We start from the raw sequence: 13,371 nt of genomic DNA, 5'->3' as shown, positions 1-13,371 counted from the left end.
TTCGGCTCCAAAAGACATCCAGAAACTGTGTAGCATATTAGAACAAAAGAATTACTACAGGAAGTTCACACCACATACTGCAAAAATAAGCAAACTGCTTCAAAAATGAGTACGGAAAGGCAATACCTGGGGTTGGAACTGCGAATTGGCAACATGCATTTGTTTTAATCAAAGTATTTTTCGATGCTAAATGTTTCACAATATATGAACCACATCAAATATTGACAATGCAGCCTATGTGTCAGGATTTGGCTTCAGCGCCGTTTCGTCGCATCAACTATGTGGTTTCGAGTGGCTAATGACGTTGCGTTGAAAACAGTAAGATTTGCTCAGAGGAGTAGCAGTCACACCGAGAAAAAAGCACTTGCAAGGACTTTCGCTGTCATTAAGTTGCACGAATACACGTTATTGTCAAATGTAGATTGATTATTTTTATTGATTCCAAGCCTTTTATTACTATTTTTGGACCACGAAATACTGTTCCTTCCAGGACACCTCAACTATTGCAGCGCTGGGCCAACTTTTCCCCAATTATGACTGTCAAATAATTTTCAGAGTCGCAGCACAAAATACGAACGCAGATGTACATTCCCATCTGCCAATAGGACAAAATAAGATTTTCTATTCAGTAGATGTATATTTTACAATAGATTTATTCAGTGACGACAATGTGAAAATATTCCATTGAATTCTTATTTAATTGCAAAGCTTGTGCCAAAAATATCCAGTTTTATCTGAGCTTAAATAGGACTGTATATTCACACGGAGTGTCCACTGACTGCTTATTCAATTTGCAATTAAATCACATTTGCACATGGGACCTGCTGTCAGAGTTTACAAACGTGTTATTGTGGTAGATTACGAATTAGCAAAGAAAGGAGAGATCATTCCGGAAGCGATCGCTTCCAAAGTACTTCTGATGCTACACGAATGACACTGTGTCTCAGTACGATGCGAAACGCATTTTCAGAGAACATTGAAAGTGAAAAAAGTGTAAAGACGTAGGAAGGATGCTGGTTAAATGCCACTAATGTCAAAAATACCTGTCAGTTCCTCCTCGGAAACATTTACAGTGGCCAGAGGTATCAGAGCACTGGCCGCATCTACACGTCGTCCTTGGTGCACCATTTTTTGGAAGCTCATCGCCAATGATGCATTTTCTAAATTCCATTTGTGATCCAAATATCATAGATTATGTCTTTGATAAGAATTCAGGCTTCCTCAAAGATTTTATCCACTGAGAGATTGCCAGAAGCTATAGTTATTAACAATGACAATTTTCGTCTGAGGAATTCAGACTTTTTATGACAGAAATGGCATTTCACAATTTAAAACCACGCCATTTCATTCAGAAATCAACGACTTTCCTCACTATTTGCATGGACGTTCAAGTCACACGTGACTAAGTTCGCTCTGCAGTATGGTAAGGACTGCAGTAGTATAGCAGCCCACCAGATGCGGCCTCCTACATGAGTGTAGGAGAGACAAGTGGAGCTGCGATGGTGGAGTAGTGAGGAGCACCGTAGCTCTAAGGAGACATCATTCGATTTACAATCATTTATAAGCGAAAGTATCACATTAACCCCGTCTTCTTCCTAGCGCTGTCTAGCAGCAACGGCCGTGCTGACCCGCATTGCACGAAGGCGCGGAGTAGCACGTCAATGCCCGGCGAGGACACTGCAGGTGCAGGCTCTGGAGTTGTCGGAGGTCAGTGCTGCGGCCCTGTCGTAAGAGGGTCAAGCGGTTGGTGTGTCACCACAGCCCGGTATGGCTGTGGACGCCTGGCAACGCCCATTACTCTCGTTAAGTGAAGCTGGGATTAGGTTCAGCCCCAGGAATATGCGTGCCCTGTTGTCTGCTGTCGAGACGGCGTGTAGGCAGAAGACCCAAGATCAACGAAAATAACAGCCCGAAAGGCGGTCCCAGCGTACAGCTGCTAAGGTGGTACTACTACTGCCGAGGAGTGGCGGAATACGGGCCCTGCTTCCAAGTAGATATGCTAGCAGACGGGCAAATCAGTTCTTCAATCACAGAGGATCAGCCAGCCCTCGTCTTCAGCCAGTCCTGTTGGTTCCCTTCACAGTCTGACAGCTGAAGACTCTTAGCAGTGGGTCCGCAGCTCATGGTCTAGTGGCTAGAGTTGCTACTTCTGGATCATGGGGCCCCGAGTTCGGTTCCCGACTGGAGTGGGGATTTTGTCTCCCCGGGAACTGGGTGTTTGTTTTGTCCTCATCATTCCATTATCATTCATGAAAGTGGTTAGATATTACTGTGTGCACATTGGGAATTTTTACAGGTGCTGATGACCGCGCAGTTGAGGTCTCCCCAAACCACACATCACCACCATCACATCGAAGTAGTGGACTCCGAGGTGGCGGCGAATATAGACACTTCCTTGTATTCAACATGGTTGGACTGGCATTCGGAAGGACGACGCTCCAGGCAAATTCTGGGATGAATTCTTTGAAAGTGCAGCACCGTTTTCCTTCCCCATCTTGCCACAGTCCGAGCTTGTGCTCCGTCCCTAAGGATCTCGATGTCGACGGGACGTTTAACCCCATGTTTCTCCTTCCCTTCTTTTGAAGTGTGTAACCTGCAACTAAGAGATGGCCATCCGTCAGTATCCATGACGCAGGTGGAGTCGCCTAACTCTGAAAATGCGTGGAATGATGAAGAGGGTTTAATAGCAGTTAATGACGTGATTTCCCATACGGATGACAGAATATGCCCTCGTTTCCCGAGCTTGTCAGCGTTTTTAGCTGGAATAAAGTATAACTTCAGGACTTCAGAGCGTTCCTTTGTGCATAATTTGCAGCCTCAAAGCTTTTTCGTGTCATCCTTAGGTCGACAACCGAAGAGCGCTGCGCCTGCTCTTCATTGTTTTCCAAGTGCCGAATCAGCTGTTCCTGGCGTCCTCTTTTACACACTACGAGGCAGTCAGTTCCCTGTATGATTATAGTTCAATTCTTCCTAGAGTTGACAACGATTGCTCCACCGTTGCGTACCCGTAGGATGGGTTCCAACTGGTTCTATCAAACTTTTATTCCGACACTGAATTATTATACTGCAGTCTCCAGGTGAAAGAGTACATGGGAGAAAACATCACACCATAACGTCAGCTTTAACGTCACTTGCACATTCTGAGCCCGATTATCAACAACAGTCGAGACGAATTTTCTTAAAATAAATGATCAGCTACTCACTAGGAAGTGTAAGTATGGAAACAAGGCTTGGTTGCAAGGTGCAGCCACAGAGTAGCTCTGCAATGTCGTTTATAAAACTCAAATATCTTATGGTGTCACAGCGCGCCTTAGAAGTCAGCTACGACAGCAGCGAACTAATGAATTTATAGGAAAATTGCGAAGACTGTTTTCTTTTTCAGATTTACAAGACTTCAGTGCGATCAGACGTCTGTGGGAGTTATAAAGACAGCTGGTAGCCGTCCCCAGCTTCGCCTCCAGCAGTGACGTCCAGCCCCAGTCAACTGTCGATGACCAAATAGAAGTCGAAGTCTCTTCTCACCACAGAGACGAAGCTACGCACCTGGACGTGCCCGACTGTTGACCCACCACCCCTCGCCATAATTTTGGACCGCGCAGGGTTAGCGGTTCGAGTCCTCCCTCGGGCATGGGTGTGTGTGTTTCTCCTTATGATAAATTAGGTTAAGTAGTGTGTAAGCTTAGGGACTAATGACCTTAGCAGTTAAGTCCCATAAGATTTCACACACATTTGAACATTTTTGAACATAATTTTAGCTACGGTTTATCGCGCATCTAGGGGAAAACGACAGGGGGAGCAACATGTGTGCATCTATCATAACCTCAAGACGGCGAGCGAGGAAGCAAGAAATTAACGAAGCCAGCTTCATCAGAATCGCCGTGGCCCCCTCCGCCAGTGGAGGGATGCTACGGTATCCGGCACACGGTCTGCACAATGACAGTCTTCAGAGGAAGCCGCCCAACAGGCAGTCTCAGCGTGGCGCACACACAGTGTCGTCACACGCTTTCCAGATGGCGCACATGTAAGGAACTACTTAGTGGTTCCGTAACAATACACTCAAATACGACTTTCACCTGCCAATATTTACACCTGCCACCTCAAAGAGCGCTGAAGCCCGAAGCTGCCTACAGTTTTCACGTGAGTAGTTCCAATTGCCGGATAGGTAAAAGTGAGGATCGAGGATTACACTACATAACGGGCCAAGTGTTTATGTACTCTTTCTCTCTCTCTCCTCCCGCATAGGCCATGAAGGTCCAAAGGCAGTGACCGTCCGTCGTGTCATCCTCAGCCGACAGGCGTCACTGGATGCGGATATGGAGGGGCGTGTGTTCAGCATACCACTGTCCCGGCCGTATGTCAGTTTCCGAGACCGGAGCCACTACTTCTCAATCAAGTAGCTCCTCAGTTTGCCTCACAAGGGCTGAGTGCACCCCGCTTGCCAACAGCGCTCCGTAGATCGGCTGGTCACCCACCCAAGTGCTAGCCCAGCCCGACAGCGCTTAACTTCGGTGATCGGACGGGAACCGGTGTTACCTCTGCGGCAAGGCCGTTGGCGTTGTTAATGTACTGATAGACTGAAATTATAAAACTCTAATTTTGGTAAAAACTGAACTTAAATTACAATAGTTGCTACTAATCATCTATTGTGTTCAGTCAGATTAGGTTCAAAAATTTACATCCGTGCCGCGCCTTCTCAGAACTCAAAATCTGAGTGTATTTCGTTGTACATTATGTTAATAAATCGTTGTTCTTGTTTCTCATTTGTTTCCACAGTTATTCTGTTTTAAATACAGAGTCATCAGAAACATTCTGAAAAGCTTGTAACGATGTTGTACGGTAGGCTATGCTGACAAATAATTTTTAATACCAAATTCGAAACGTTGCACGGTTCCCGAGTTAATTAGCATTGAAGTTAGACAGTCAAGCAGTTGCGCACCAAAATTGATGCACCCCATAAAAGACGATTTCAGCAAACGATTTCTTCGTTTAGTTTCCTAAAGCTTTTCAAACCTTTGTCCCAAGAATGCTTATATACAATACATACATATGACGACAAACAGATTCATAGTTCTCAATACTCCATTCACTCCAAGTCAGTGTAAGAGATTTCGAACCGCCATTGATCCGGTTTTTTTCCATCAATATGTATAGTAATTATATCGGGAAGCTCCGAACGGTGTGAATGACGTGAACTACATCCTTATCTCAAAAAAACTCCCGAAGAAGTATCACTTGGTTTGGAATCAGTCCTCAAAATTTTGCATCTAGAAAATTAAAAATGTAGTTAAGACAAGTGCATATTTCTCCCATGAAAAATGTATTACATAGGACACATTCTGCCTGCACATGCTATTGGATTCTGCAGTATACGGAAGCTATTAAAAAGATTTCGGCTCCAAAAGACCTCCAGAAACAGTACAATATTACGACAAACAATTGACTAAGGGAAGTTCATCCCACATGGTGCAACCATATAAGCAAACTGCTTCGCAGATTAGTACGGAAAGGCAAAAACTGGAATTGGAACTGCGAATACCAACAAGTACTCCACATATTAAAACAAAATTTGTTCCATGCTAAATGTCTCACAAAATATGACCCACATAAAATGATAATAACTGCATCTTATGTGTCAGAATTCTGTTTCCGTGACATTTCGTCGCATCAACAATGTGGTTTTGAATCAAATAGTACTGTTCCTTCCAGGACAGCTCAACAATTGCCGCGCTTGCCACTGATTACGCCCAGTTGACTACGAAATAATTTTCAGGTCCGCAGCCAAAATGCACAAACAGATGTACATTCCGAACTGCCAGTAGGGCAGAATAAGATTTTCATTTCATTAGATTTATTCAGTGACGATACTGGGAAAATTTACCATTGAATTCTAATTTAATTGCAAAGCTTGTGACAAAAATCCAGTTTTATCCAAGAATAAATTGTATATTCGGACGGAGAGCCTATTGATAAAAAGCTACTTAGTCAATCTGTAATCACAGTGGTACATGAGTCAAGCTCCCACAAATTACAGATTCGCCGTTCTGGTACATTCAAAATATGAACGAGTTATTAATCCGGAAGATCTTACATCCACATTACTTCAAATGCTATACGAATGTCACTTGGTCACAGCACGATGCAAAACGCATTTCCAGAGAGCATTGATACTGGAAAAGTATAGACGATGACGTAACAGGATGCTGAATAAATGGCACTAATGTCAAAAATAGCTGTCAGTATTTGCTAAGAAACATATGGCACGGCCACAGGTAGCAAGAATTTTCATCCACCCTGTCCTCTTGTCTGCGCTGTCTAGCAGCGGCCGTGCTGACCCGCATTGCACGAAGGTGCAGAATAGCACGTCAGACCGCGGCGAAGACACTGCAGGCGCAGGTTCTGGAGTTGTCGGAGGTCAGTGCCGCGGCCCCGCCGTGAGAGGGTCAGACGGTTGGTGTGTCGCCACAGCCCGATATGGCTGTGTATGTCTGTCGGAAGCACAGAGCTCTTGATATGTGAAGCTGGCATTAGGTTCAGTCCTAGGAATCTGCATGGCCCTCTTGTCAGTTGTGGAGGTGTTGTGTAGGTGGTAGACCAAACAGCAATGAGAAGGGCATCCAGGAAGATTGTCCCAGCGGACCAGGTGATACTTGTCCTGTCCAGTAGTGGCGAAATCATGCCACGCTCCCAAGTTGTACAGCTCGCAGACGGACAGTACAGTACTTCATTCAAGGATGACCAGCCAAGCTCTCATGTTTAATCAGACCCTGTTGTGACCATGTTCCCTCTACAGCCAGATTCCTGAAGACTCATAGTAGTGGGCTCCAATACGGCACTGGATAGAGACTCTTCTTTCTATTTAACAGGGTGGGACCACAATTCGGGAGAACAATGATTCAAATCCGCATTCGGCCATGCTGATTTCGGTTTTCTGTAGTTTCCCTAAATGGCTCCAGGCAAATTCCGAGATGGTACCATTGATTTTACATTGCCGATTTGCTTCCCCAACCTTGCCCTTATCCGAGCTTGTACTCCGTCTCTAGTGATCACGATGTCGACGGGACGTTAATCATTATAACCTTCCTTTTCTCCTTTTGAATCGGGTATTCTGTAAGTAGTAGACCTAATCTGCCATCAGTAACCGTGATGCAGCTGGAGTGGCCTAACTCTGACAATGAATGGAATGATGTTGAGGATTTTATAGCACTTAATGACGTGACCACCCATACGATTGACAAATAGGGCCCAGTTTCCCGAGCTTGTCAGCGAATTTAGCTGGAATAAAGTATAACTTCAGGACTTCAGAGTGTTCCTTCGTCCAAAATTTTGAGCCTTAAAGCGTTCTCGTGCCATCCTTAGCCGTAAAATCGAAGAGAACAGCGTCTGCTCTTCACTGTTTTCCAAGTGATGAATCAGCTGTTCCTGGCGTCCTATTTTACACACTATGAGACAGTCAGTTCCCTGTGTGATTATACTTCCATTCTACCTCGAGCCCGGCCGTTGTGGCCGAGCGGTTCTAGGCGCTTCAGTCTGGAACCGCGTGACCGATACGGTCGCAGGTTCGAATCCTGCCTCGAGCATGGATGTCTGTGATCTCCTTAGATTAGTTTGTTTAAGTAGATCTAAGTTCTAGGGGAGTGATGATCTCAGATGTTAAGTCCCATAGTGCTCAGAGACACTTGAACCATTTCAACCATCTTCCTCGAGTTGACAACGATTGCTCCATCGCTGCGTACCCGCAGTATGGGTTCCAACTGGTTCTATGAAAATTTTATTCCTACACTTAATTACTATTCTGCTGTATCCAGGTGAAAGAATACGTGGGAGGAAACATCGTACCTTAACGTCGACTTTAACTTCACTTGGACATTGTGAGCCCGATCATCAACAACAATTGAGACGAATTTTTTTAACGTAAATGATCAGGTGCTCATTACGATATGTAGGTATGGAAAGAAAGATTAGGTGCCAGGTAAAGTCATACACTAGCTTAGCCATGCCATTTATAAAACCCAAATTCCTCATGGTGTCGCAACGCGCCTTAGAAATCAGTTATGAGCGCAACGCGCTAATGCATTTATAAGCAAATAGCATAGGCGGTTTTCGTTTTCAGATTTACGATGTCTCAGTGCAATAAGTCGTCTGTGGCAGATACAAAAACAGCCGGCAGCTTCGCCTCTAGCAGTGACATCCAGCTGCAGGAAACCGTCCATGAGCAGATAGAGGTCGAAGTCCGTTCTCACCACAAAGACGAACCTATGGACCTGGACGTGGCCGACTGTTGACCCACCACCCCTAGCCATAATTTTGGCTGTGGTTTACCGCGGTTCCAGTGGAAAACGTCAGGGGGAGCAACATGTGTGCATCTATCATAACCTCAAGACGGCGAGCGAGGAAGCAAGAAATTAACGAAGCCAGCTTCATCAGAATCGCCGTGGCCCCCTCCGCCAGTGGAGGGATGCTACCGTATCCGGCACACGCTCTGAACATTGACAGTCTTCAGAGGAAGCCGCCCAACAGGCAGTCTCAGCGTGGCGCACACACAGTGTCGTCACACGCTTTCCAGATGGCGCACATGTAAGGAACTACTTAGTGGTTCCGTAACAATACACTCAAATACGACTTTCACCTGCCAATATTTACGTCTGCCACCTCAAAGAGCGCTGAAGCCAGAAGCTGCCTATAGTTTTCACCTAAGTAGTTCCAATTGTCGGATAGGTAAAACTGAGGGTCGAGGATTACACAGAATAACAGTTTAAGTGCTTATGTACTGATAGACTGAAATTATAAGTACCCTAACTTCGGTACAAAATTAACTTTAATCAGATTAGTTACTAATCATCTATTGACTGCAGTTAGATCAGGTTCAGAATTTTACATTTGTGCCGTGCCTTCACAGGACTCAAAAGCTGAGTGTATTTCGATGTACATTCTTTTAATAAATCGTTGTTCTTGTTTCCCATTTGTTGTCACAGTTATTGTGTTTTAGATACAGAGTCGTCAGAAACATTCTGACAAGCTTGTAACGATGTTGCACGGTAGGCTATGTGAGAAATAATTTTTAATAAGCAAATTCGAAAAGCTGAACAGTTCCCGAGTTAATTTGCATTGACGTTGGTCAGTCAAGCGGTTGCGCGCCCAAACTGAAGCGCCCCGTAAAAGACGATTTCAGCAAACGATTTCTTCGTTTAGTTTCCTAAAGCTTTTCAAATCTTGGTCCCAAGAATCCCTGTATACAAATACTTACGGATGACGACAAATAGATTCGTAGTTCCCAATACCCCATTCACTCCATAACAGTGTAAGAGATTTCCATTTTGGACCGCCATTGCTCCGAGTTTTTTCCAGCAGTATGTAGAGTAATTATCTCAGGAAGCTCCGAACGGTGTGAAAGACGTGAACGACATCATCATGTCAAGAAAACTCCCAAAGAAGTTACACTTGGTTTGGAATCAGTCCTCAAAATTTTGCAGCTAGCAAATTAAAAACGTAGTAAAGACAAGTGCATATTCCTCCCATGAAAAATGCATTACTTAGGGCATATTCTGGCTGCACATGGTATTCGACGCTGCAGCATACGAAAGCTATTAAAAAGATTTCGGCTCTTAAAGAGCTCCAGAAACTGTACAATATTAGGACAAAGAAATGACTACAGGAAGTTCATCCCACATGGTGCAACCATAAGCAAACTGCTTCGCAAATTAGTACGGAAAGGCAAAAACTGGAATTGTTACTGTGAATGCCAACATATGTTACACATATTAAAACAAAATTTGTTCATGCTAAATATCTCACAAAATATGACCCACATAAAATGTTAACAACTGCAGCTGATGTGCCAGAATTCGGTTTCCGTGAGATTTCGTCGCATCAATAATGTGGTTTTGGACCAAATAGTATTGTTCCTTCCAGGAGAGCTCAAAAATTGCAGCGCTTGCCGCTAATTACGCCTAGTTATGACTATGAAATAATTTTCAGGTCCGCAGCCAAAATGCACAAGCAGGTGTACATTACGAAATGCCAGTAGGGCAGAATAAGATTTTCATTTCAGTAGATTTATTCAGTGACGATACCGGGAAAATTTACCATTGAATTCTAATTTAATTGCAAAGCTTGTGACAAAAATCCAGTTTTATTCAAAGATAAATTGTATATTCGGACGGATAGCCTATTGATAAAAAGCTACTTAGTCAATCTGTAATCACAGTGGTACATGAGTCAAGCTCTCACATATTACAGATTTGCCATTCTGGTACATTCAAAATAAGAACGAGTTATTAATCCGGAAGAGCTTACTTGCAGATTATTTCAAATGCAGTACGATTGTCATTTGGTCACAGCACGATGCAAAACGCATTGCAAGAGAGCATTGATACAGAAAAAGTATAGACGATGACGTAACAGGATGCTGAATAAATGACACTAATGTCAAAAATAGCTGTCAGTACTTGCTCGGAAACATTTGGCGTGGACACAGGTAGCAGAACTCTGGTCACATCTACACGTCGATCTTTGTCATCAATTTTTGGAAGCTACTGGCTTATCGACATCGATGCATTTTCTGAATTTCCATTTGTGATTAAGATATCATCGATTATGTCAATAATAACACTTCAGGCTTTGTCAAAGTTTTTGTCCACTGAGAGATTCACCGGAAGTCATAGTAATTTCAATGACACTTAATTTTCATCTGAAGAATTCAGACTTTTCGTGGAAGAAATAGGATTTCACATTTTAAAACCACACCATATCATTCAGAAATTAATGAAGTTCCAAAATTATTTGCATGGAGTTTTATGTCACACGTGACAAAGTTGCTCAACAGTATAATAACGAGAAATCAAAATTAATATTTCTTTCTTAATACTGTGGCAGTTCTCCAGCTTTAGCCTCCTACATGAGTAAGAGCGACAAGTGGTTCGGCTGCTGTAGCAAGCGGTTCTAGGCGCTTCAGTCCGAAACCGCGCAATTCCTACGGTCAAAGGTTCGAATCTTGCCTCGGGCATGGATGTGTGTGATGTCCTTAGGTTGGTTAAGTTTAAGTAGTTCTAAGTTCTAGGGAACTGATGACCTCAGATGTTAAGTCCCACAGTGCTCAGAGCCATTTGAACCATTTGAGAGACAAGTGGAGGTGCACTAGTAGAGTTAAATTGAGCGCGCGAGCGCTAAGGAGACATTACTCAATTTTACAATCATTAATAAGCAAGAGCTTTACATCCACCCTGTCCTCTTGTCAGCGCTGTCTAGCAGCGGCCGTGCTGACCCGCATTGCACGAAGATGCAGAGTAGCACGTCAGAGCGCGGCGAGGACACTGCAGGCGCAGGTTCTGGAGTTGTCGGAGGTCAGTGCTGCGGCCCCGTCGTAAGAGGGTCAGACGGCTGGTGTGTTGCCAGAGCCCGATATGGCTGTGTATGTCTGTCGGAAGCACAGAGCTCTTGTTATGTGAAGCTGGGATTAGGTTCAGTCCCAGGAATCTGCATGCCCCTCTTGTCAGTTGTGGAAATGTTGTGTAGGTGGTAGACCAAACAGTAACTAGAAGGGCATTCAGGATGATTGTCCCAGAGCAACAGATGATACTTGAACTGTCCAGTAGTGGCGAAATCACGCCACGCTCCCAAGTTGTACAGCTCGCAGACGGACAGTACGATACTTCATTCAAGGATGACCAGCCAAGCTCTCATGTTTAATCAGTCCCTGTTGTGACCATGTTCCCTCTACAGCCAGACTCCTGAAGACTCGTAGCAATGGGCTCCAAGACGGTAGTGGATATAGACTCTTCGTTGTATTCAACAAGGCTGGACTCGCATGTGGGAGATCGACGGTTCAAATCCGCATCCAGCCATGATGATTTCGGTTTTCTGTGGTTTCCCTAAATGGCTCCAGGCAAATTCCGGGATGGTACTATTGATCTAACATTGCCGATTTCCTTCCCCAACCTTGCCATTATTAGAGTTGTGCTCCATCTCTAATGATCTCGATGTCGACGGGACGTTAATATCTATATTCTTCCTTTCCTAGTTTTGAACAGGGTATCCTGCAACTAGTAGACCTGACCTGCCATCAGTACCCGTGAGGCAGGTGGAGTGGCCTTACTCTGACAATGTGTGGAATGAGGGCGAGGAGTTTATAGCAGTTGATGACGTGATCTCCCATACGGATGAGGAAATATGATCCCGTTTTCGAGCCTGTCAGAGTTTTTAGTTGGAATAAAGTATAACTTCAGGGTCTCAAAGAGATCCTTTATGCAAATTTTGCAGCCTGAAAGACTTTGTCGTGTGTCATGCCCAGGTGTAGATACTACACGAAGCCTCGCAACAGAGGAGTGTTGCGTGTACTCCGCGCTGTTTCCGAAGTCTTTAATGAGGTGTTCCTGGCTTCCCCTCTTGCGCGCTATGACCCATGCAGTTTCCTGTTTGATTGTATTTCATTTTTTCTTACAGTTGACGTCCCTTACGCCACCGTTGCGTACCCGGTGTATGGGTTCCAGCTGGTTCTAACAAAATTGTATTCCTACACTTACTTCTTAGTCTGCTGAGAAACAGTACAAAGCCACTCCACATAATGCAAAATCTCCAGCTGACAGACTACATGGGGGAAAACACCTTACGTTAACGTCAATTTCAAAGTCATTTCAAGATCCTGAAGCTCATCATCAATAACAATCGAGAGGAATTTTTTAACATAAATGATCAGGTACTCAGTAAAATCTGTAAGTATGAAAAGAAAGCTTGGGTGCAAGGTAAAGTCATACTGTATCTTAGCCATGCCATTTGTAAAACCGAAATTCCTCGTGGTGTCGCAACGAGCCGTAGAAATCAGCTACGACCGCAGCGCACTAACGCATACATAGGCAGATAGCATAGACTTTTCTTTTCCAGATTTAAGACTTCAGCGCACGCAGTTGTCTGTGGGAGATAGAAAGCCAACCGGCAGCCGTCTCCAGCTTCGCCTCCAGCAGCGTCGTCCAGCTGTAGGCTACCGGCGTCGACCAGATGGAAGTCGAAGTCCCTTCTCACCCCGAAGACCTTAACGTGCCCGATACTTCACCGACCATGCCTCGCGATTGTTTTGGGAGAGGTTTACCTTGGTTCCACGAGAGAACGCCAGTGGGAGCAACATGTGTGCACCTATCATAATCAGACGACGCCGAGCGAGAGAGCTAGAAATTAATGAAGCTACCTTAATCAGATTCGCCCTGCCCCCTCCCGCCAGTGGAGGGATGTTGTGACTCCGCCAGACGCTTTGCACAGTGACAGTCTTCAGGAAACGCCGCCCAACAGGCAGTCTCAGCGTGGCGCACACACAGTGTCGTCAGTCGCCTCCTAGATAGCGCACATGCCGGGAACTGCTTACAAGGGAACCTCCCCATCGCA

General features: G+C 44.7%; 1 protein-coding gene and 1 pseudogene across 1 annotated transcript in view; both read right to left on the bottom strand.

Annotated features, from left to right (window-relative positions):
- Positions 1–13,371, bottom strand: part of LOC126088377 (cytochrome P450 4C1-like) — a 322,897-nt gene that overhangs the window by 193,499 nt on the left and 116,027 nt on the right. The window lies entirely within an intron of this gene.
- LOC126089665 (5S ribosomal RNA) lies at positions 4,437–4,554 on the bottom strand (annotated as a pseudogene).

This window comes from Schistocerca cancellata, chromosome 6, assembly GCF_023864275.1.
Source record: "Schistocerca cancellata isolate TAMUIC-IGC-003103 chromosome 6, iqSchCanc2.1, whole genome shotgun sequence".
In the NCBI taxonomy this organism is placed as follows: Eukaryota; Metazoa; Arthropoda; class Insecta; order Orthoptera; family Acrididae; genus Schistocerca; species Schistocerca cancellata.
The sequence above is the reverse complement of the archived record's forward strand: the minus strand, read 5'-3'. Positions and strand labels throughout refer to the sequence as shown.